Source organism: Hyla sarda, chromosome 3, assembly GCF_029499605.1.
Source record: "Hyla sarda isolate aHylSar1 chromosome 3, aHylSar1.hap1, whole genome shotgun sequence".
NCBI classification, from domain to species: Eukaryota; Metazoa; Chordata; class Amphibia; order Anura; family Hylidae; genus Hyla; species Hyla sarda.
The window spans coordinates 311,415,083-311,439,747 of record NC_079191.1 but is presented as its reverse complement, the minus strand read 5'-3'; the positions used below and the strand labels follow the sequence as shown (position 1 = coordinate 311,439,747).

The 24,665-nt window shown below is 42.0% G+C and overlaps 1 protein-coding gene across 5 annotated transcripts in view; it reads right to left on the bottom strand.

Annotated features, from left to right (window-relative positions):
• TIAM2 (TIAM Rac1 associated GEF 2) overlaps positions 1-24,665 on the bottom strand; it is a 488,869-nt gene that overhangs the window by 308,315 nt on the left and 155,889 nt on the right. Inside the window, exon 4 of one of the 5 annotated variants that reach the window (XM_056567049.1) lies at positions 20,014-20,238. The exons of the other annotated variants lie outside the window; for them this stretch is intronic. The gene's annotated coding sequence lies outside the window, so the exon portion shown is untranslated. The remainder of the gene's footprint in view (positions 1-20,013; positions 20,239-24,665) is intronic. 5 annotated transcript variants of the gene reach the window in all.

Sequence of the window (24,665 nt, the reverse complement as noted above, 5' to 3'; positions counted from 1 at the left end):
TGCACTTACACATGTTCTTCTGTTGTATATGGGACTTTTGAACACTTTTTATGCCAGAGACCGACTGCCAAGTCATATCAACATAAGATAAGTTATGTCACTGATGTAAGTCATGAACACATTCAACATAATGTATATGATGTCACAAAGCTGATTAAAGACACAATACTTGGTGCAAAAAGATTTCCAAAAACTGTCCAATTTTAGACAGAGTAAACTTAGACTAGACAGTCCAAGAATGTGCCAGATTTGGCAAAATGTATCAGGCTGTTTAATAAATCTGTCATATTCTTCTACTGTCTAGTCTTACCATTCTGGCTTAAACCTTGCCAAAATGTTGTGGCAGAATTCTGATGCATTTATGGCGCACAGTGTTGCATCTTAAACCTTTAACATGTTGCCAGGACATGTCAAAGGTTTTGATTGCAGCACTACTGAGACCCGTTGTGCTAGCTAGATATAAGTTGGCCGTCAATCAAATCGGACCTGCAGAGAAAAGAATGGATCTGCCGGCGGGCCAGGAAGTCAAGCTCAATGCCATGCATTTCACCAGCATATAACTCGCTATCGCAGTGGGTATTAGGAGTGACACTCTTTTGATATGTCTGGGCAACATGTTAAAAGTTTTTATTAATGATATTAACCCTTTAAGCCACACCCCTTTTTCCAGAGGCAAATCTCTTATCACAGAGGTCACTTTTCAGATGCAATGAAAAAGTGTCTAAAAAGTGTCTTAAATGGTGAAATTCACATAAGACAGTTTTTGGCACAAATTACCCCAGAATTTGAGTGCATTTGCAATAGTTAACCTGCCCCCATGTATCTCAACCAATGTCATTTATTGGGAGGTGAGTGTTTGAGGTCCCACTAACTTCCCCTCTCCTGCCCATGGTAAGATCCAGATTCAACAAAAACATATCGTTTTTTTAATCTTTTGAAACAACAGGTAGGCTTTACCACTAAGCATTTATCTCTTAAAGCCACATATTCCAAACACAGTGATGCAGCCCTCCTCTGTCTAACTAGGATTTTCGTATCTAGTTAGTGTTTTATGCTTATGTGACATGTTATTATTACTAAAAATTATTCAAACCCAAATGTGTAAGTAATGTATATATCTTTACATAAGTTCTACCCACATTTTTAAGAATAGAATACATTGATGATTGAAAGCTTGGGAACCCTTCAGAATTTTCTATATTTCTGCATACATTTGACCTATAACTACATCAGATTTGCACACTTGTCCTAAAAGTAGATAAAGAGAGCCAAATCAAACAAATACATTTGATAAGAAGATTATACTTGGTAATTTTTTTAGGCTAAGTTCCCATCTGCGCCAGAGCTCTGTTTGGGAGCTCTGTCAAAAAGTCCTCTCGGACATAAACACTGGAGTTGGACGGTCCATTGCACAACGGACAACAATGGGTCCCAACAGCTTCATACTTTAAATGGGGTCAGCCTGGTTTCCATATGGCGTTTGTTGTTTTGCAGGAGTTCTGATACAAATATGAATCCGCTCTTATTGAGAAAAATGATCCAATATCACATCTGTGAGTGGCAAAAGTATGTAAACCTAGCGAATAATTTGAAGGTGAAATTAGAGTGAGATGTTTTCAGTCAATGGCATCACAATCAGGTGGGACTGGATATCCTGTTTTATTTAAAGAACAGGAATCTATCAAAGTCTGATCTTCACAACACACAGTTGTGGAATTGTATCATGGCATGGACAAGAACATTTCTGAGGACTTCAGAAAAGTTGTTGATGCTCATCAGGCTGGAAAAGTTTATGAAACCATCTATATTGAGTTTTGACTCCACTAATCCACAATGAGAAGCAAGGTGCTCTTTAGTCTGTGAGGTCACAAAAAAACAAGGTAATCTCTAAGCAACCAAAGGCTTCCCTCTAACGTTAGATAATGTTAATGTTCATGGGTCTGCCAGTTTGAATGACACTGAACATCAATGGTTTGCATGGCAGAATTGTAAGGAGAAAGCCACTGCTCTCCAAACAGAACATTGCCGCCCTCTGCAGTTTGCTAAAGATCACCTAAAAGAGCCAGAAGGCTTACTGGAACAATGTTTTGTTGACAGATAAAACCAAAATGGAGATTTTTGGTTTTCACACAGAGCGTTATGCTTGGAGAAGGGAACACTGCATTCTAGCTTTAAAACCTCATATCATATATTTAAAAAAAATGGTGGTGATAATATTATGGCTTGTTTTGTTTTGTTACCTCTAGGCCAGAACAGCATTCCATCATTGATTAAACAGTGAATTCTGAAGCAAATGTTCACATGCCACTAACAGATATTTTATAATGGATAATTGTCCTCAGTAAATGAATGATCAAGTCTAATATTTTGATTTGGTTCTCTTTTTCTACTTTTAGAACCGAATAATCTGATACTGTTTTATGTAAAATTATACATTTAAATTATACAATTATACACATTTATAGAAAATAATAAAGGGTTCACAAACTTTCAAGCACTATTATATATCCTTACATAACTGTAACATACAGCTTAAGGGTACGTTCACACATACAGTATCCTGCGCAGATTTGATCCGCAGGATTTGTAACTGCCGATTAGAAGCTGTGCTCAGTCGTTCAGTTTACATTGAGATCTGCAGCAGAAAATCCTGTGCATCAAATCTGCGTACATGTGAATGTACCCTAAAGAAGAAGTCTCATGATCAACATTTTTTTAGTATTTTGGCCAGGCTGCCAGCATGTAAAACAACAACCAGGACTCATCTGTTGTGGTCCACACCTCCACTGCCATCTTTTTCCTGATTTGGCTGTGGTCAGCTTGTCCCACCACGGCTTAGCAAATGGCCAGCCTCAGCCAGCGAAAGGCGGAGCAGCAGTGTGATGCATTGAATCCCATAATGTATTACACTGCCACTCAGCTTATCCCCAGGAGAGGCGTGACATCGCTGCGGCCAGTGATTTGCTAAGCCAAACCAGGAAGAAGAAGGCAGCAGAGGAGCGGAGCACGATACCAGAACACCGAGGGAGCAGCTGCAGGTGAGTCCTGATTATTGTTTTACATGCTGACAACCCAAGCATAGTACTAACACTAAATACTAAAAATGTTGACCATGGGACTTCTCCTTTAATAATAAAGACATTCATTATTTGTTTATAAGTATAGTAATGCATTTTTTTTGTCTTAAAACCCTTTAAATACTACAGAAGGTGTTTAACTCGACAGGACTAAGAAAGATAGTTTAGGGCAAAGGGCAGACATCTTGTCCATAAGCAGTTGAACCCAACATAATCAATAATGTTTCTTCTCACTCCACCACACTGCAAAGTTTCTGAAGCCTTGAGATCTTAAAGGGGTACTCCAGTGCTTAGACATCTTATCCCCTATCCAAAGGATAGGGGATAAGATGCCTGATCGCTGGGGACCCCTGTGATCTTGCATGCAGCACCCCGTTTATAATCAGTCCCCGGAGCGTGTTTGCTCCGGGTCTGATTACCGGTGACCACAGGACCGACGGCGTGTGACGTCACGCCTCTGCCCCCGTGTGACGTCACGCTCCGCCCCCTCAATGCAAGCCTATGGGAGGGGGCGTGACAGCTCTCGCGCCCCCTCCTATAGGCTTGCATTGAGGGGCGGAGTGTGACATCACACGGGGGCGGAGGCGTGAACGCGCTCCGGGGACTGATTATAAATGGGGTGCCGCGTGCAAGATCACTGGGGTCCCCAGCGGCGGGACTCCCACGATCAGGCATCTTATCCCCTATCCTTTGGATAGGGGATAAGATGTCTGAGGACCGGAGAACCCCTTTAAAGGGTACCTCTCATCAAATAAACTTTTGATATATTTTAGATTAATGAATGTTAAATAACTTTCCAATAGCATGTTAATGAAAAATATGCTTCTTTCTATTGTATTTTTCCCGATCAGTCCTGTCAGCAAGCATTTCTGACACATGCTGGAGTCCTAAACACTCAGAGCTGCCAGCCTGCTTTGTTCACAGCCAAACAGGCTGTGAACAAAGCAGGCTGGCAGCTCTGAGTGTTCTCCTTTGTGAGCAAAGCAGACTGGCAGCTCGTAGTGTTTAGGACTCCAGCATGAGTCTGAAATGCTTGCTGCCAGGACTGGTAGGGAGACCCCTAGTGGTCATTTCTTCAAAGTGGAAAATTAAATAGAAAGAAGCATATTTTTTAATAACATGCAATTGTAAAGTTATTTTGCATACATTAATCTATAATATATCAAAAGTTTTTTTGATGAGATGCACCCTTTAAGGTCAGTTGAAAATAGCTGCAGTATGTGCTAGTGTTTCTACGGTCATATTTAGCATAATGTGCAGTAAATTATTTCCAAAATTTCAATATTATTTGTTAAAAAATATATAAAGCTTTTCTTTAATGACAAATTAAATGTAGTTGCTTTTCTTTAATGACAAATTAAATGTAGTTGTCCCGCCAGCCTCCTGATTGCTCCCGCGGCGTGGTTCCGGCGTCTGGTTGCCGGGGCGACGCCGAGGGCTCAAGCATCAGTTGGAACACTCTGAGCAGCGCAGCCTGCTGGTGGATTGGATGTTCATCCAGTCACCAATGTTACAGCTGCCTGGAAAAAAAAAATTATAATTAATATGTTGTGTATTAATAAGAACAAATGTAAAGCAATGGATTATGGGCATAGGGGGGCGGAGTATAGTTATGGTAGGGGGGGATCGGGGGATTCGTTAGGGGAGGGGGGGGGTAAGCAGGCGATGGAATACACTGCCGGCAAGGCCATCATAGCAGCACTTCACTACGTGCATACTTGTTACATTTAAAATAACTGTAGTGCTTCATTATGTCTCATTGCAGGTGTTCTGTTCTGTTACTGCCTTGTGTTCAAGTCAAATCCAGAAGGCTAGTTCATTAGGTAATTGTGGTCGGTTGTGTCTTACGGTTTAGTCTTGTTGTCACTTAATTAATTTAACACATGCTTATAAAAAAAAAAAGAAAAGAAAAAAAAAATATATATATATATATATATATCACAGTGTCTACTGACTCATCTTCAGAGCACTTTTAGTGGAATATGTTTGGGTATACGGGCATGAGCGGTCATCCGCGGCTGGGCGTGTCTGCGCCATGGTCGGGCAGAGCCGGGCACGCGTGTTCGCGGGCGTCCGTCGGTCAGGTGCTAGTAGACTCTAACATGTTACAGTATGGTTAACCAGTTATCTGACTCTTCTTCAGTTGGGGCCTACTGCTGGGTTGTTCTGACTCTTCTTCAGAACAATGCTTTGTTTCATGAGTTGCATAAGGCTACCACCGTATCTGACTCATCTTCAGATGGTGCCTTTTTTGCTTGTGTTTGTTCTGACTCTTCTTCAGCGCAACAACACACTTTGACGGTCCCTGGTCTCGGCTTGTGGTAGATCACTTAAACTCACGTACTCAAGTCCTTTGTAGTAAGTCTGTTAGTAGGTTGGCTGTTTATGTTGGGTACTTCAGTTTCACCCGTTGTTTTACAGGTTAAATTCAGCGGTGGTTGAGCAGACGTTTGTGGTTCCGCTCCAAGTGATAGGTTATGTCTGTGACAGGTCAGTAGCTTCTTACTAGGCTAGGTCCGTTGGCTCGGCTGAAAAAAAAAAAAAAAAAGAATATATATATTCATGTGATGTTAATCTTCCCACCGCTTGGGAACCCGCTTGGCCCGGACAGGTCCCGCAAATATGTACAATCATTTCCGATATCGAGGAGACACTTTCTGTACCGGATACCCCAGCGAGGGCTTCCGACAGAGGAAGCCTACCGTCATATCGGTCTTGGACCATCCCCAAGTTAATGGAGGAGCTGAGAAGGAGAGGAATTCCCTTCCCGGCATCCGCCAGAAAAGGGGAACTGTATAATCTCCTGAATTCTGAGGCTGGCCCAAGTGGCAGTCAGGAGGCACTTTCCATGCAGACCATGAAAACTTCTCTGACTCAACTTCATTCTATGATGAACACAATGATGTCCTCCATGACAGCTTTCAGCTCCAGACTGGACGAGATGGAACGTGACAAGGTCACAACGGCCCCTGCCACCTCCGCTCCTCCCGTGCCGCCTACAGTACAGGCTGTCAGCTCAGGTACGCCCATGCGTCCCCCCAATGTCACACCAGCACACTTCATCCCTGCTGCTATCAAAAAGGACATCTTGGAGGGGAAAGATGTGAACTTGGCCTCATTGTTGATCGCGACCAACGATCTCAATGAGACTAAGACCGTGGCTTGTGGCGAACTCTCGGTGGTCTTTAGGAGTAAAGATGCGCGACTCAGCAGGAAATTGAGCATCATAGAGTTCGTCATAGCTTTTGGGTTGTACAGGGATGTGGTGTGCTCGGCAAAACCTGAGCGCAGGGAGGAGCTAGATTTATACCTACACAAGATCTCTCAAATGGCTTACAAATATGGGGGTACGGCGTTCTATGAATATCACAAGTCGTTCGCTGCTAAAGCGGCAGCAGCCTTCGCCCAGTTCAACTATGTCACGAACTGGGGGGCAGTGGACACGGAGTTGTTTTGTGACCATTTTGCCGGGCTAAAAAGCCAGTCCTGCAGCCTTTGCAATGCAAATACGCACACGGCTGCCTGGTGCTCCCAGATAAATGAGCAGAGCGAGGCTGGCTCCAGTAAAAACCCTGCCGTCACAGGTACACCAGCACAAAAGTCCTCCTCAGCGGTAGACAGGTTGGGCCGTCCAGTAAGATATCTGGGCAAGACACAAATTTGTAACAATTTTAACTTAGCATCTTGTACATACAGTAACTGTCGGTTGCTCCATGTTTGTTTCAATTGTTATAGAGCTCATCCCAGCACAATTTGTACCCTGAGGGGCAGTCAGGCATGACTAGTCAGGGTTCGGGTTCAGGCCCTCGCTCGGGTTCTGGCTGGTCATCCTGACCCCGAATGGGTCAATTGGCTGGTGACGGGTTTCTGTAGTGGTTTTCACACAGGCATGGTGGCAGTACCTCAGTTCACTGTTGAGTGCAGGAATCTTATGTCCGCGCTTAGGGAGCCCGACATCGTGTCGTCTCTGTTACAGGTGGAAGTGGAGAAAGGCTTTGTTATAGGCCCGTTCAACAGCTCTCCCTATGAGGTCTGGAGAGTGAGCCCGCTGGGCTTGGCTACGGGCAAGTTCAATAATAAAAGAAGATTGATTTACGACCTCTCTGCGCCTTATTCCACTTCGGTTCCCAGTATCTACACTGGGTATTACAGAACGTAGCGAATTGCGAATTCACGATTCACTACTTGGATGACTTTCTCCTGTTGGAACATCCGGCTTCTAGCCCAACCAACCTCGAGTCATTACGAAGTCTGTTCCAGGAATTAGGGGTTCCAGTTTCCCCTCAAAAAACAGAAGGTCCCATCAAGCGCCTCACGTTTTTAGGCATCACACTGGATTCGACAGACATGCAGGCCAGTCTACCTTCAGAAAAATTGGTTAGGATACAACAGACAATTCACAAATTTGCAAAATACCGCACTGTCACAAGATTCGAGCTGCAGAGCTTGTTAGGCATGTTGGCCTTCGCGATGCGTATTATTCCTCAGGGACGTTCCTTTATCTCCAGGCTCTTGGCGTTGCTGCCAGCTGTGTCAGGGCAACAAGGCTCAGTCCGCTTGGGTGAGGAGGCCATGGCAGACTTGGCAATGTGGGACTTGTTTCTGTCTGAGTGGAACGGTATCTCCTTTTTCGTGCCATCAGTGTCAGATCAGTCCCCGTTGGTAGTAACGGACTCCTCAGCGGTGGGCTTTGCGGCGTTGCATGGCAACCAGTGGTTGGCCAGCTCATGGCCTTCGGAAGTATTGGACGTCCCAGGTTTCAACAAGACTTCAGCCCTGTTCGAGATATACCCAGTGGTGGCTGCTGCTTTCACATGGGGCGACGCCTGGGCTCATACCACGGTCAGGTTCCTGTGTGACAACGCCTCTACGGTTGACATCTTAAATAAGGGGCGTTCTAGCTCAGCGCACATTATGAGATTCGTTAGACGGTTCACATGGCTATCACTACATCATAAATTTCACTTTTCATTTCAACACATAGAGGGGTCAAAGAACTTGGCAGCAGATGCGCTTTCCAGAGCTAAATTTGACGTGTTCTTTCAGGTGTGTCCAGACGCAGAAGCTGCCGGCATCCCGGCGCCATTCTTCAAAGATCTAGTCATGGACTAAATACCTACACAGAAGTGGCCAACTCTTTGATCAGGATATCTTTAGCCCCTTGCACCATTCAAGCCTATGCCATCACCTTGTTCCATTCTTTCATACACAACGTAGGGTCACCACCTGTCATTTCGGTTCACAATGCTCTGGCTTTTGTTGGTTTTTGCCATTCTTCACTACATTTATCATATAACACTATCAAGCTTTACCTCTCCGGTTTGCAGCATTACCATTCTCTCTCTCACCCTGAAGCACGCTCTCTGCACTCATCACATGCAGTCAAGGCAGCTCTCAAAGGGGTACGGGTATTGGCGGCACCTAGGCCTCCGTCACGCTTGCCAGTCACGGGTGAATTGTTTCGCAGCATGTCTGCTCTTCTGGACACGTGTCCGTTTGGTTATCAGGTCAGCACGGTGATCAAGGCAGCCATCTATTTAGCATTCTATGGGTTTCTTAGGCCTGGGGAATTCACTCGTTTTCACAATAGGTCACCGGGTCTGTCTCTAGGTCAGCTCTCACGTTGTGGTTATGGCTTCATGCTCACCTTGTTATCCACTAAAACCAACAGGCGTACTTCCAGACGGATCATCAGTGGTGTCCGGTAGCAGTGTTTTCGCGTCTCTTTTCAATGTTGGAAGGCAAATCGGCAGACAGTCCACTTTTGCCGATTGCTTCATCAGCACTCAAAACTGTGCAATTTCTCACTCATGTTCGTACCTTAGTTAAGACCCTAGGCCATGATCCACGTCGCATCACGGGCCACTCATTTCGAATTGGAGCGGCGTCGGCCGCTTCCAAACACGAAGTTCCTGCCCACATCATTAAAAAGTTAGGCAGGTGGAATTCGAGTTGTTTTGACAGTTATATACCTGATCCCTTGTGTGAAATGGCCAATGTGTTCAAAGTGTTGGTCTTAAATTAAATAAAATAGAGTTGCACCTTATTCATATGTATTGTCTTTTTTGCCCTCTATAGGCTTTCCCTCCGTACGCGGTTTTGGGCACACATCAACTGTATTTTGTTTGTTATGTGCATTGTTTATTTTAGGTGCTTGGGTACAGCTCCAGGTGTCCAGAGATGTAAGTATGTATAATGGTGATATTGTTGGGTTACAGGTTCTAACGACTCTTCGAGCAATGACCACAAATATATATAGCAATTTTAAGGTATCGGTTTTGTAGAATCATATCTTAGAAATCATAACTGATGAACTGTCAATAGGGAAGATTTATCAAAACCTGTGCAGAGGAAACATTGCCAGTTGCCCATGGCAACCAATCAGATCACTTATTTGATTTTCAAAAGGTTTTTGAAAAATAAAAGAAGCAATCTAATTGGTTCCTATGGGCAACTGCTCCACTGTTCCTTTTCACATTTAACTAAATGCATCCAAAGAAGGGTTTCCTAGACTGCCACTGACTAACTTCTAGACGATAAAGGGTGTACAGGTACAGCCTTGCCATTTGGGATTTAACACACCAAGACGTACCTGTATAGGAGCTGCATTTGCTTTATAGGCTCTGAAGGACAGCTGCTGCCAGCAATCTTTTGGCACCGTGATTAATGCTAATCATGGCATCTCAATGTGGCTCTCAACCTTTTTCGTGACTATACCCCCAAAGGGCGAAAGGGGTACCCACGGACAAAATAAGTCATAAAATTAATTATTTTCATAATGGTGTGTGCTTACTTTTATACTAATGCAATACTTAATCCCCTTGTGCCATCATTCCCCCCTCCCTCTGTTGCCCTTTTTCCATCCCCCTCCCCCTCCATCTTTATCCCCATGTGCCATTATTTTCCGATATGGCAAAAGGGTATCAGAGGGAGGGGGGAATAATGGCAAAAGGGGATCAGAGGGAAAGGGGAATAATGGCAAAAGGGGATCAGAGGGAGGGGGGAATAATAGCAAAAGGGGATTAAGATGGAGGGGGGGGAGGGATAATCATTACTCGACCCCCCCCCCCCCTCCATCTTAATCCCCTTGTGCCATTATTATCCGATATGGCAATTGGGGATCGGGGGGGAGGGGAGGGTTGGGGTTCAGAATAATGACACAAGGATCAGAGGGAGGGGGGAATAATGGCACAAGGGCATTAAAATGGAGAGGGGGGAGGAATAATGGCACAAGGGGATTAAGATGGAGGGGGGGGGGAATAATTATCACCCCACCCCCGCCATGTTAATCCCCTTTTGCCATTATCAATCCCCCCCCCTCTCCATCTTAAGACCTTATTTCTCTCTCCTCATCTCCCCCCCCCCCCCCCTCCAATCCCCCTGGGCTAATATATATATATATATATATATATATATATATAATAAACACATACAAAAACCCTCCCTCCCTTCCTCCCATTAACTTATTTGTTTACATTACCCAGCCTGTTCGGGTATACAGCGCTTCCCGTGTGGCTAGTTGGGGTATGCAGCGTGTCCCAGAATCCCGTTCGGTGGGGCCACACTGATGTGTGACGTCCTCCTGCGCTGTGCGGCACCTCTGCACAACGTGAGGGGAGGTCACACGTCTCCCCAGCAACCCCGCAGCTCCCCTACAGTAGCTATACTATACAGGGAGATGCCGCGCCCATTCTCCGCTGTGCGCTGACAAATACTGGCCAATGTATGGCCGGTATTTGTCAGCGCATCGGCGTACCCCCGCACAACCGGTGGTGTGCCCCTAGGGGTACGCATACCACCGGTTGAGAACCCCTGGTCTAAAGCATAAGTGATTATTGCAGGGAGCTCAGTGGAGCTTATGGGATCCCATCAACTTGGGGTGATAAAGGAGGGTGGGGTTAAATGGCACGAGGGGATCAAGAGGGGGGGATGACATGACACATGGAAGATTAAGGGGGGTAATGTGGCACATGGGGTGATAAAGGGGGGATTAAATTGCACAGGCGGAGATGAATGGGGGAATGAAATAGCACAAGAGGAATCAAGGGAGGATTAAAGGGGTACTCCGGTAAAAACCTTTTTTCTTTTAAATCAACTGGTGGCAGAAAGTTTTAAACATATTTGTAAATTACTTCTATTAAAAAACCTTAATCCTTCCTGTACTTATTAGCTGCTGAATACTGCAGAGGAAATTCTTTTCTTTTTGGAATGCTCTCTGATGACATCACGAGCACAGCTCTCTCTACTGACGTTATTATAATAATAATAATGCTTTATTTATTGTTGTCCTTAGTGGGGTTTGAGCCCAAGTCCCCAGCACTGCAAGGAAGCAGTGCTAACCACGGAGATGGACAGAGATGTCAGCAGAGAGCACTGTGCTCGTGCTGTCATAAGTGTTCCAAAAAGAAAGGAATTTCCTCTGTAGCATTCAGCAGCTAATAAGTACTGGAAAGATTAAGATTTTTTAATAGAAGTAATTTACAAATATGTTTAACTTTCTGCCACCAGTTGATTTAAAAGAAAAAAGGTTTTCACCGGAGTACCCCTTTAAGGTGGCACAGATAGGTTTCAAGGGAGAGAGGAATTAAGTGGCATTGTGATTTGAAAGATCTTATTTACTTTTCCACTCATCTTATTTTTCTCATATTACATCAGATGGATATATAGATAGATGGATTGACCAATTTATAACAGTGTGTGCACGGTAAGAAATAATCTGCATGTGTCCGCCTATTTTGCTTGCACCAGCTGACAAATGAATGTGCATTACATGTATGCCATTCACACAAATTTCTTACATGTCTGCCATTCACATGAATTTCTGACCCTGGAAAGGGTTAGTTGCAGCCATTCCATAATAGGAGCTGTTGTTTCTAAATAACTCCTCCTTTTGGCTCCTAGATTGCAACATGATTTTAACTAATGTTATTTACTTCACCACTGGGTGAGATTTATCAAAACATGGGCAGAGAGAAAGTTGACCAGTTGCCCATAGCAACCAATCAGATTGCTTCTTTCATTGTTCATTTATTTTATTTTTTTCTCTGTACATGTTTGTTATTAACCCTCAAACCCCCTCCCGACTAGTGTTTTTAATGTTTTAGCTGTGTGGTGTATAGTAGAAGCATGGAAGCCAGAACAAAAATGTCAGATTTGTTATGTTTTTTCTATACTAATCCAATACAAATATAGAAATTTTAAAACATTTTTAAGTGACTCATTTTCCCAATGAGTCAAGCCACAACATTTTCTTTGAGGAACAAATGTCCTTCCTTGTGACGCAGCTTTGTCGCTAAATGAGGTGCAATAAACCCACAATGTTCAAAGACTAAACAGGATGCCTAGCAACACACTCAATGGCACAATTGCTGCCAAAGAGAATTTCACTTGTCAAGGATAGTGAAATAACGTACAGCACTGGCAGTTCTACACAATTATCCTTCCTCTCTACACCGTGTAACAAAATAAATCCTATTCTAAAAGCAAACATCATGTGACTGGATGGATTTGGTCAAATGTACAAGCCACAGACATCACAAGATAAAGGAGGGCATGACTTACTTTTACTTGAACACATGCCAGACTGTCAAGATCAGATGCTGTCACCCAGAATATAAGATCAGTTCATCTACTTTCTTGCAATCAGGTGGCTTATTGAAAGACTTAACAAATCCAGCTGTTCACAATGCAAGAGGGTTCAAATGGCAAATAAATTAAGAAAGTCTTAAACAATAACCTGACATCTTACAACAAGCTGTAATACATGATGTAAGAAAGAAGGTACTCATTTAATTTCCATCTGCTCCAACATTTGTGTCATAATTGCTTAATGAGTCAATTAGAAATTCATAAGGGTTAACTAGACCCTGGAACCCAGCTGCTTTGGCAAAATCAGTATGTAAATGTGACAGTAAAGAGACTGAAGATGTCTGTGAATCAGGTTTATGTAACAATGCAAATGCAACTAGAAAAATATCTAAAGAGTATACATCTGTCAATATTTTGTAGGTCATGGAGGTCAATATAAGACAAAATGTGAACTGGCTTAGTAAAACATATATTGGGAATTCAAAAGGATCACTCTACATATAGAAGTACTCCCCTATTCCTAGACAGGAGTGGAAGTACTGATTTATTTGTATAAAGGTATGGAATTACTGCTCTATTCCTATACAGAATAAAGGAGAGAAGTGCTTCATAGTGAAAAATCTACAAGATTTAAGGCAGGTTAACAATGTTTCTGCTTACCAGGATGGCTGTATAATAACATACACAACAATGGGAATCGAATGGATGAATCAAGTCGGGTCTGTAGCCTTCATGCTCACAACCTAACAGATATGAGGAGCAACACTTCAAGGAAAGGACACAGGATTCACACGGCGCTGACCCAGACAACCATAGCGAATAGGAAAGAACAGCTTTATATGGACATTATGCAACGCGTTTTAGTGGGCATGGGCAGCTTCATCAGGTCTGAATCTTGAATCCATCATGGGTGTGAACTGACTTCTAGAAATCTTTTTGAGTGGCACACCATCCTTCAGGCCACAGTTCTTCAACTATTATGGTATGAATCCTGTGTCCTTTCCTTGAAGTGTTGCTCCTGATATCTATTCCAATGCAGGTATGGAAGAAAGAAGTACTGCTGTATTCTTACTCCTCTATTTCTATACAGGTATAGACACACTGCTCAATTACAAGGCAAGTATGAAAGTACAGCTCTATTCCTAGGCAGTTATAGAAGAAATGCTCTGTGGCTATACAGTGTAGAACAAAACCCTTTAAACAGTCTTGCCTTCAAGCAAACAGACCCAAACAGGCAAGTGTCACAGTTCAGTAGTCCTGTGTTTTTGCAACAATTCACATAAACCTTTCAGTATGCAGTGTAACATAAACATAAATGTTCATTGCAGCAGGTTCTCAGTACAAAAGAAAACTTCTGAGCTTCTCACCTAACTTGGCAGGTACAGTCCCAAAGTCAGTCTTTTTGGTACATTGTAGCAGTATCCAATGTACCCCAGAAAAGCTGATCTTAGCTTCAGACCAACTCCTTTCTGCTGCTCTCTTGCAGTGCTTACATGTCTGTACGATCAGTTTCAGAACTGCAAAACACCACAGACCTGGAGTATAAGAGTGACTCCAGACTTATGTGCCTCAGTGACACATACCTACCATCAACCATAGCTCCCAGCCACTGCTCTTTTCCTACACAGGTATGTAAGTACTTCTCTATTCCTGTAAAGGTATGGCAGTACTGCTCTATTCCTATACAGGTATGGAAGTACTGCTCTATTCCTATACAGGTATGGAAGTACTGCTCTATTCCTATACAGGTATGGAAGTACTGCTCTATTCCTATACAGGTATGGAAGTACAGCTCTATTCCTATAAAGGTATGGCAGTACTGCTCTATTCCTATACAGGTATGGAAGTACTTCTCTATTCCTGTAAAGGTATGGCAGTACTGCTCTATTCCTATACAGGTATGGAAGTACTGCTCTATTCCTATACAGGTATGGAAGTACTGCTCTATTCCTATACAGGTATGGAAGTACTGCTCTATTCCTATACAGGTATGGAAGTACAGCTCTATTCCTATAAAGGTATGGCAGTACTGCTCTATTCCTATACAGGTATGGAAGTACTGCTCTATTCCTATACAGGTATGGAAGTACTGCTCTATTCCTATACAGGTATGGAAGTACTGCTCTATTCCTATACAGATATGGAAGTACAGCTCTATTCCTATAAAGGTATGGCAGTACTGCTCTATTCCTATACAGGTATGGAAGTACTGCTCTATTCCTATACAGGTATGGAAGTACTGCTCTATTCCTATACAGGTATGGAAAGACAAAAGGGAAAAAAGAGGAACACGCGCCCCTAGTGTGATACGTTTATAGACAGTGAATAAGTGCAATAAAGGTCACACTTACCACAATGTGTTGCGCTAAGGGCACAACACCATACAGTGTATTAATCAGGTTAGGTTGTCAGCAGCCACGATCCTCCGGTCTATCCTGGTTCACCGGTCCAAATAGCATCAATGAAAAATAGCAAACATGGATCTTTGCAGGCGCATGGACAGCAGTGGATAAAAGTTCATGGAGTCTTCAATACATATAGATGTTTATTTTAAGCACATAAAAGCAACGCGTTTCCTGCCCGTAGCGGGCACTTCATCAGGCAAGTGTGCATGTATACAGGTATCAGAGAAAGCACATTTAAATAGACGGTCCCTACGTATAATCAAAAGGTCAAATCAATTAAACTATTCTGGACAGGATTACGGAGTCCAGGTAAACACAGTTACGTAACAAAAACATCATACAAATGTCTAAACAAACTTATCACAGATAGAGGTATTATAGTCTCTAGTGGATACAGAGACACAGAAAGTTATAAAATCAAGAAAAAAGGAAAATATGATAGCCGCAGAATCTCCAAGCACTGGCTAGCGGACGGGTTTAGGTTCCGGCTGCCCAGTACTGGAGTAGTCTGATTTTATAAATGAGCGACGCTACAGATACTGTAGCGAGGCTGAGAGTGGGCGGGGCCAGTGCATGCACTGGCTGAATATGGATTAATGAATGAACGGCGCTATAGATCCTGTGGCGAAGCTAGTGGTAGGTGGAATAGAAAACACACACTGGCTGGATAGAGAGCAGTGATCATGCGCTAATATTAATTAGAGAAATATAGCTGGAAAAAACATGTGCTCCGCTAGTTATAGGGGAGCCGGCAGAAAGCTGAGAGTTGAAGGTGAGAAACACTGAGACAAACCCCGATGAATAAAAAGGGTAGTAACCCCAAGCAACCAGGTAATGTTAACTGAAAATCTTTTTATTCATCGGGGTTTGTCTATAACTAGCGGAGCACATGTTTTTTTTTGCTCTATTCCTATACAGGTATGGAAGTGCAGCTCTTTTCCTATACAGGTATGGAAGTACAGCTCTATTCCTATACAGGTATGGAAGTGCAGCTCTATTCCTATACAGGTATGGAAGTACAGCTCTATTCCTATACAGGTATGGAAGTACAGCTCTATTCCTATACAGGTATGGAAGTACTGCTCTATTCCTATACAGGTATGGCAGTACTGCTCTATTCCTATACAGGTATGGAAGTGCAGCTCTATTCTTATACAGGTATGGAAGTACAGCTCTATTCCTATACAGGTATGGAAGTACTGCTCTATTCCTATACAGGTATGGAAATACTGATCTATTCTTATACAGATATGGAAGTACAGCTCTATTCCTATACAGGTATGGAAGTACTGTTCTATTCCTATACAGGTATGGAAGTACTGCTCTATTCCTGTACAGGTATGGAAGTACTGCTCTATTCCTATACAGGTATGGAAGTACTGCTCTATTCCTATACAGGTATGGAAGTACTGCTCTATTCCTGTACAGGTATGGAAGTACTGCTCTATTCCTATACAGGTATGGAAGTGCAGCTCTTTTCCTATACAGGTATGGAAGTACTGTTCTATTCCTATACAGGTATGGAAGTACTGCTCTATTCCTGTACAGGTATGGAAGTACTGCTCTATTCCTGTACAGGTATGGAAGTACTGCTCTATTCCTATACAGGTATGGAAGTACTGCTCTATTCCTATACAGGTATGGAAGTACTGCTCTATTCCTGTACAGGTATGGAAGTACTGCTCTATTCCTATACAGGTATGGAAGTGCAGCTCTTTTCCTATACAGGTATGGAAGTACTGTTCTATTCCTATACAGGTATGGAAGTACTGCTCTATTCCTGTACAGGTATGGAAGTACTGCTCTATTCCTATACAGGTATGGAAGTACAGCTCTTTTCCTATACAGGTATGGAAGTACAGCTCTATTCCTGTACAGGTATGGAAGTACTGCTCTATTCTTTTACAGGTATGGAAGTACTGCTCTATTCCTGTACAGGTATGGAAGTACTGCTCTATTCCTATACAGGTATGGAAGTACTGCTCTATTCCTATACAGGTATGGAAGTACTGTTCTATTCCTATACAAGGTATGGCAGTACTGCTCTATTCCTATACAGGTATGGAAGTACTGCTCTATTCCTATACAGGTATGGAAGTACTGCTCTATTCTTATACAGGTATGGAAGTACAGCTCTATTCCTATACAGGTATGGAAGTACTGCTCTATTCTTATACAGGTATGGAAGTACTGATCTATTCCTATACAGGTATGGAAGTACTGCTCTATTCCTATACAGGTATGGAAGTACTGCTCTATTCCTATACAGGTATGGAAGTACAGCTCTATTCCTATACAGGTATGGAAGTACTGCTCTATTCTTTTACAGGTATGGAAGTACTGCTCTATTCTTATACAAGTATGGAAGTACTGCTCTATTCTTATACAGGTATGGAAGTACTGTTCTATTTCTATACAGATATGGAAGTACTGCTCTATTTCTATACAGATATGGAAGTACTGCTCTATTCCTATACAGGTATGGAAGTACTGTTCTATTCTTATACAGGTATGGAAGTACTGCTCTATTCCTATACAGGTATGGCAGTACTGCTCTTTTCCTATACAGGTATGGAAGTACTGCTCTATTCTTATACAAGTATGGAAGAACTGCTCTTTTCCTATACAGGTATGGAAGTACTGATCTTTTCCTATACAGGTAAGGAAGTACTTCTCTATTCCTCTGCAGGTATTAAAGTACTGTTGTATTCCTATAAAGTTAAGGAAGTACTGCTCTATTCCTATAAAGGTATGGCAGTACTGCTCTATTCCTATACAGGTATGGGAGTACTGCTCTTTTCCTATACAGGTATGGAAGTACAGCTCTTTTCCTATACAGGTATGGAAGTACAGCTCTATTCCTGTACAGGTATGGAAGTACTGCTCTATTCTTTTACAGGTATGGAAGTACTGCTCTATTCCTGTACAGGTATGGAAGTACTGCTCTATTCCTATACAGGTATGGAAGTACTGCTCTATTCCTGTACAGGTATGGAAGTACTGCTCTATTCCTATACAGGTATGGAAGTACTGCTCTATTCCTATACAGGTATGGAAGTACTGCTCTATTCCTGTACAGGTATGGAAGTACTGCTCTATTCCTATACAGGTATGGAAGTGCAGCTCTTTTCCTATACAGGTATGGAAGTACTGTTCTATTCCTATACAGGTATGGAAGTACTGCTCTATTCCTGTACAGGTATGGAAGTACTGCTCTATTCCTGTACAGGTATGGAAGTACTGCTCTATTCCTATACAGGTATGGAAGTACTGCTCTATTCCTATACAGGTATGGAAGTACTGCTCTATTCCTGTACAGGTATTGAAGTACTGCTCTATTCCTATACAGGTATGGAAGTGCAGCTCTTTTCCTATACAGGTATGGAAGTACTGTTCTATTCCTATACAGGTATGGAAGTACTGCTCTATTCCTGTACAGGTATGGAAGTACTGCTCTATTCCTATACAGGTATGGAAGTACAGCTCTTTTCCTATACAGGTATGGAAGTACAGCTCTATTCCTGTACAGGTATGGAAGTACTGCTCTATTCTTTTACAGGTATGGAAGTACTGCTCTATTCCTGTACAGGTATGGAAGTACTGCTCTATTCCTATACAGGTATGGAAGTACTGCTCTATTCCTATACAGGTATGGAAGTACTGTTCTATTCCTATACAAGGTATGGCAGTACTGCTCTATTCCTATACAGGTATGGAAGTACTGCTCTATTCCTATACAGGTATGGAAGTACTGCTCTATTCTTATACAGGTATGGAAGTACAGCTCTATTCCTATACAGGTATGGAAGTACTGCTCTATTCTTATACAGGTATGGAAGTACTGATCTATTCCTATACAGGTATGGAAGTACTGCTCTATTCCTATACAGGTATGGAAGTACTGCTCTATTCCTATACAGGTATGGAAGTACAGCTCTATTCCTATACAGGTATGGAAGTACTGCTCTATTCTTTTACAGGTATGGAAGTACTGCTCTATTCTTATACAAGTATGGAAGTACTGCTCTATTCTTATACAGGTATGGAAGTACTGTTCTATTTCTATACAGATATGGAAGTACTGCTCTATTTCTATACAGATATGGAAGTACTGCTCTATTCCTATACAGGTATGGAAGTACTGTTCTATTCTTATACAGGTATGGAAGTACTGCTCTATTCCTATACAGGTATGGCAGTACTGCTCTTTTCCTATACAGGTATGGAAGTACTGCTCTATTCTTATACAAGTATGGAAGAACTGCTCTTTTCCTATACAGGTATGGAAGTACTGATCTTTTCCTATACAGGTAAGGAAGTACTTCTCTATTCCTCTGCAGGTATTAAAGTACTGTTGTATTCCTATAAAGTTAAGGAAGTACTGCTCTATTCCTATAAAGGTATGGCAGTACTGCTCTATTCCTATACAGGTATGGGAGTACTGCTCTTTTCCTATACAGGTATGGAAGTACTAATCTATTCTTATATAGTTATAGAAGTAATGCTCTATTCCTATACATTTATAAAAGTATTTCTCTATTACTAGGCAGGTATGAAAGTACTGATCTATTCTTATGCCGTTATAGAAGTAATTCTCTATTCCCATACAGGTATGAAAAAACTGGTGCAATTTTGTAAATAATACCTAGGTATAGAATGCTGCTCCAGGGGGTAGTTAGTCTCTAAGACCTACATCAGCACAGAAGGTTTGGGGTAGAGCCACTGACCATTAAGGGTGTGAACTGACTTCTAGAAAACTTGGCAAACTCAGCTAGACAGATATACCAGGCACTGCACAGAGTAGCACTAAAAATCCCAAACAGGTGGAATCGGACGATTACAGGTGCTTAATACAGCTGACTGGGTCTTCGGGTGCAGACTATCATATAGTAGAAGATAACTTCGAATGCATGTGAAGTGTTAGAAAATGAAGTCCCACTCACCCGGACTGTTGCTCCAGTGTACGGAAGTTTTATTCCAATATCGTAGCTGTACAAAACATAGATCACATATCCATGGCAGGGAGCGAGAGCCGACACGGCTCTCAGACGCGGGGCACACCACTGACTTCTAGAAAACTTTTTGAGTGGCATACAGTCCTTCAGGCCACATGAAGAGACTGTGTGAATTTCTTCAACTGTTCCATGTGAACCACTTTTACAATGCCTCTACATGAGAAAAAGAAATTAACTTTCTGTTGGTCCTACATTTACTGCCTTTCGGATTTCCAGCAGGGAGCCACCCCCGCCATCCATGTAAAATACAGAAAATCAATCATACTGTGAAATGCATTTGAGGTAAAAGAGAACTTAATAACCATATGACCATTTTCCTTCCTACAAGCAATAAGATTTTCTGGAAGCATCAATAACCATGTCATTAAAGATACAATAGGAGCAGTGCCCCCAATAAAGTGGCAGCATGATTCTGAGAGAAAGAATTCCATGGCCACCACTTGTCTCTAGCATTCAGCTTTATTGCCTAGAACAGGAAGGGTTAGCTCCTCATTATCTGATATGCCTGTAAGTTGTGGTCACACATTGCCCAGTTTTGTTTACCGTATATACCATAATTGCTACATTCTTCATACAAATCAGATACGCTAGGATTTCATTCTGACTTATTCTTCTGCTGCAAAAGTCTCATGTCTTGAATACAACCATAAATTGCCTAATTCCACCTAGAGGACATGCTGAGTATAGCAGGACTTGGGTGGTTAACAAGGATTCCTGAAGAATATATAGATATGGTATGAAAGTGGGTTCATTCAGCATCCAACCTAAGATACAGCATTAAGAAAGATTTTTTTAAAACATCACTGACCATAGCCTTGGGAACCACAGGAATACATAGAAATGAACTTATATATAGCATTCATATACTTCAATATATATAAAATGTCCATATCACAGCAAATCTTAGCACGGTTAGCAAATGTGTAATGTATTGATTTACAGTAAATTTTAAAACAGCAATTGTTACAGGTTCAGAACCCTTTTTCATTCGATCATCAAATACAAACATTTGATAGATATTGCTTGCCTTTGCCATAAATGTTCAGTTAAGCAGTGCTGGTCTCTGGATGTCTGGAACTATTATCAGTACTAAAATTACATTCTATCTTGTTGTCACAAAGCAGCTACTGCTGGTAATACCATCAACAACTCATAGCTTCTTTTTACAGTTCATGTTGAAAACACATTTAGGCCACATGGGATACAAAGATCGTCGCCGGGTTGTGACTGCCTGATTTTACTACCCAAGTTTTATTTTTAAGTATTGACAAATTCATAACCATTTTTTTTTAAAGCTAAGTATAAGGACTTGTAAGTGAATGTGTAAAACTCTGTAATATACCTTATCAGAGAAAAATGCTTCATTCTTCTCTGACAAGCTACTTTCCTCCATTTCTTCTGCTAAACTTTTCGTCATTTTGTGTTTACAAGACAAAGACAGACTAGCAGCTCAGTGAGGGGTCAGATAACATGCTGCTCATACAAGTCTACTGACTGGTGAGAAGGGAAATGGGAGGGAGAAAGATTGTAAGCAAAAATGAGACTACACAAGAGCTTACTGTATTAGATTAACCCCAGTTTTTGATTTACAACTTAGTCAGCTTAGTACTGCTCTATAACATAGTCCATGCGGTTGCTGCTTCTTAGGGTATATTATAAAGATTTAGAAGACCAGGATTCCCATCTTCTGTGTGTGCAGAGTATGGGAGACATCAACGAGGTTGAGCTCCACTCACTAGCTCAGGGGACAACTGAAAAGTATTGATGGAGCTGGCAGAGCAGAATTCTAATAAAAAATGCTATATAGAAGTGATATAATGGAGATAAATAAATACAAATATATATATATATATATATATATATATATATACATACATGTACATACAACAAATTACTTATGTTGTATGTACATATTATCTACCCCCTTAGCGTACCATGATGTAACTGTATGTCATAGCACCACTAAGGTTGTATGAAGAGGCTTACTTCATACCTGGTGGCTGCTAGCTGCCAGCTGACAGGCATCATTTATAGCTGGCACAAAGCAGTATCTATTACTGACTGTTAAAATGCGCTGACTGTGCTGACTTACAGTGATCTGCCCTTATAGACTACCATAGGCTGGCTGTACTAGCAAATTAACGATCGAATGGATCAATGCATCAAAAATCACATAGTACCATAAGGGAACTAAAAAAGTGTAAAAACTAATACTAATAACAAGAAAATGTTTTTAAAAATTACCCACTCCCTTTTCCTATTTTTAAGTAAAAAAAAAATGTAAGCAAAAAACGTATTTGGTATCATCACCATTAAAATATAACAATATTGATGATGCATGGTAAACAGCATAAATGGGGGGAAAATTCCATAAGGGATAAAAAAAAGTTCAATACTAAAATGGTACCGATAAAAACTAAAGATCACAGATCAAAAAATTAGCCCCTACACAGCTCAGTAGGCTTTTTTTTTTTTTTTTTTTTTTTTAAATCATTTTCTCAATTGAGCCTCTGCTCTGAGACCTCACCAAGTTATAAAATGACCAGAAATAGTGCTGCTTCTCATGTACACACAGAGGGGGGGATTTATCATTATTTGTCTATTGTATACACAGTTCTACCCCTTTACACTGCTTGTCTATTGTACACTCTTGCTCAGAATTTACTAAGGCTGTGTACTCCTTTGATAAATCTTGTGCAAATATAGAAACGCCCCCTCGCTCTACCGTACACTCCTTCTCTACCTCACAGGAAAAGTGGACACAGGGATTTTGTTCTATTGCTTTGAGGCCAGGATTCTATTGAGGTTTTTTATGCATCATAAAAAACGCCAGAAAAACTGTGCCAGCTTTTTCCTGCGTTTTGTCAGTTTTTCTTGTGTTTTTTACTTGCGTTTTTGCTGGTGTGTGGAAACAAAAAAATGTACTAAACTTTTTTTTTCTTTCTTTGAAATTTAGATACGTGAATGGGGAGGACTATGTCAGGTTTGGTGGATTGCGACGATGAACAGCATTTTTTTTTTTTAAATATCAATAAAAGGGTTTACGAGGGCTGTGGGGGGGAGTGTTTTTTTTAATACATTTTTTTTTACAATATGTTGTGTCTTTTATAATTGAATTTTCAGGCTTAGTAGTGGAAGGCGTCTAGTAGACAGAATCTATTACCAAGCCGGGGCTTAGCGTTAGCCCCCAAAACAGCTAGCACTAACCCCCAAATATTACCCCGCTACCCACCGCCACAGGGGTGCCGGGAAGAGCCGGTACCAACAGTCCTGGAGCGTCAAAAATGGCGCTCCTGGGCCTAGGCGGTAACAGGCTGGCGTTATTTAGGCTGGGCAGGGCCAGTAACAATGGACCTCACCCACCCTGGTAACGTCAAGCTGTTGCTGCTTGGTTGGTATCTGGCTGATACTGAAAAAATGAGGAAACCACACCCTTTTTTTATTTATCTATAAAAAAAAAAAAAAAAAAGCGCATAGAGTTCCCCCTATTTTCAGTATCAGCCAGATACCAACCAAGCAGCAACAGCCTGCCCTCCCCAGCCTAAATAACGCCAGCCTGTTACCGCCTAGGCCCAGGAGCGCCATTTTTGATGCTCCGGGCCTGTTAGTATCGGCTCTTCCCGGCACCCCTGTGGCGGTGGGTACCGGGGTAATAATTGGGGGTTAGCGCTAGCTGTTTTTGGGGCTTAATGCTAAGCCCTGGCATAGTAATGGATTCCGTCTATAAGACAGCTTCCACTACTAACCCTGAAAATTCAATTATAAAAAACACGGACACATTGAAAAAAAAATTATAAAAAAAAAAATCACTCCCCCACAGCCCTCGTTAACCATTTTACTGAAATAAAAAGAAAAAAAACGCTGGTCATCGTCGCAGTCCACCGAATCCGACGTAGTCCTCTGCATTCACGTATCTGAAATGAGAATAAAAGAAAAACAAGAAATATGGGTTAGTAAAAAAAATTTATGCAGCGTGTTCATAATAAGGGAGTCTCCAATTGTTGCTAAACTACAACTCCCATCATTGGGGGGGCTCTAGTTAAGCAACAGCTGGAGGCACACTGGTTGCAAAACACCAGTTTGTTACTTAACTCAGTGTTTCCCAACCCGTGCACCTCCAGCTGTTTCAAAACTACAACTCCCAGCATGTACGGTTTGTTTGTGCATGCTGGGAGTTATAGTTTTGCAACAGCTGGAGGCGCACAAGTAGGGAAACACTGAGTTAGGAAACAGACAATGTTTCCCAACCAGCGTGCCTTCAGTTGTTGCAAAACTACCACTCCCAGCATGCTCAGGCAGCCGAAGGGCATGCTGAGAGTTGTAGTTTTGCAACAACTGGAGGAGAACAGTTTGGAGACCACTGTGTAGTGGTGTCCAAACCGTAGTCCTCCAGATGTTGCAAAACTACAACTCTCAGCATGTCCAGACTGCCAAGGCATGCTGGGAATTGTAGTTCGGCAACATCTGAAGGACCAATGTTACAGAACTACAATTGCCAGCATGCATGGACTGTCTGGGCATGCTGGGAGTTGTAGTTTTGCAACATCTGGAAGAGCACAGATTGGAGACCACTATACAGT